General features: G+C 32.4%; 1 non-coding gene across 1 annotated transcript; it reads left to right on the top strand.

The window, feature by feature from the left end:
• Positions 1-584: 584 nt before the first annotated feature.
• Positions 585-688, top strand: LOC128582942 (small nucleolar RNA U13). The gene has a single exon (XR_008379350.1). It is a non-coding gene; the product is annotated as a small nucleolar RNA U13 (small nucleolar RNA).
• Positions 689-896: the final 208 nt, after the last annotated feature.

Raw genomic sequence — 896 nt, 5'->3', positions numbered from 1 at the left:
AAATGTGCTTTTTAAAACTGTGGACATCCAGTTCTTCCTGACACCGGATGAGTTTTGGGGAATATTTGAGTTTATAGATCATTTTAATTCAATTTTTTAACTTGATAGTTGGGAATTTTTTTAATGAAAACTTTTTCTAAATGAATTTTTTTTTTTTTTGTAGTTACTGTGTATATACCAAGAAAGATATAACGTAGGTTTGATTGGGTTTTTTTTTTTTTTTTGGTGGGGGGTGGAATGGTTTAACTTTTCTAATTTTACCAAAGTTTGCAGCTCATACCTCAATAGAACAAGGATATTTTAAATCACATAACTGCAGACAAATTGAAGCAATGTTTTTAAAGGATCTCTTCCACGTTTAGAGTGTTAATGTGTTAGGGGAGACATTCTGTGTAGGCTTTTTCTAAAGTTCCATATGGGTTCAGATTTTAGATTCTATAAATGTTATTCACATATTAAAACACAGTATGTTTTAAAATATCTACTATTAAGTATTTTTATTTTAAGTGAACATAGCATCTTTGTCTAGGAAGGCACAAAGTGAAGTGGAAATTTGACAGCTATCAAGTGAATTTGGGCTGCAGATCCTTTTGTAGTTCATAAGCGTGATGATTGGGTTTTTATGCACATGCATGAGATGTGCCTCCCACAAATCTTGTTACAACATCGACACTTTACCCATCTGACATTAAAAAAAAAAAGGAATTTGGGCCATGGTTGTTATACCTAAAGTTGTTTTAAAAAAATTTAGCTGCTGTGGCTTGCTTGTATTCCTCTTAATGCTTCACGAAAACAGAATGGTCTATCCCTTTTTTTACTTATAGATTTTGGTCAGAGCAAATATAAGTAGAAGTGTGGTGAAAACCAGACCAGGCCAGTTAATTCTTCCTCTTAGT

The sequence above is a fragment of the Nycticebus coucang genome, chromosome 3, assembly GCF_027406575.1.
Source record: "Nycticebus coucang isolate mNycCou1 chromosome 3, mNycCou1.pri, whole genome shotgun sequence".
In the NCBI taxonomy this organism is placed as follows: domain Eukaryota; kingdom Metazoa; phylum Chordata; class Mammalia; order Primates; family Lorisidae; genus Nycticebus; species Nycticebus coucang.
Note: the sequence above shows the minus strand (reverse complement) of the source record. Positions and strands in the feature narration are given on the sequence as shown.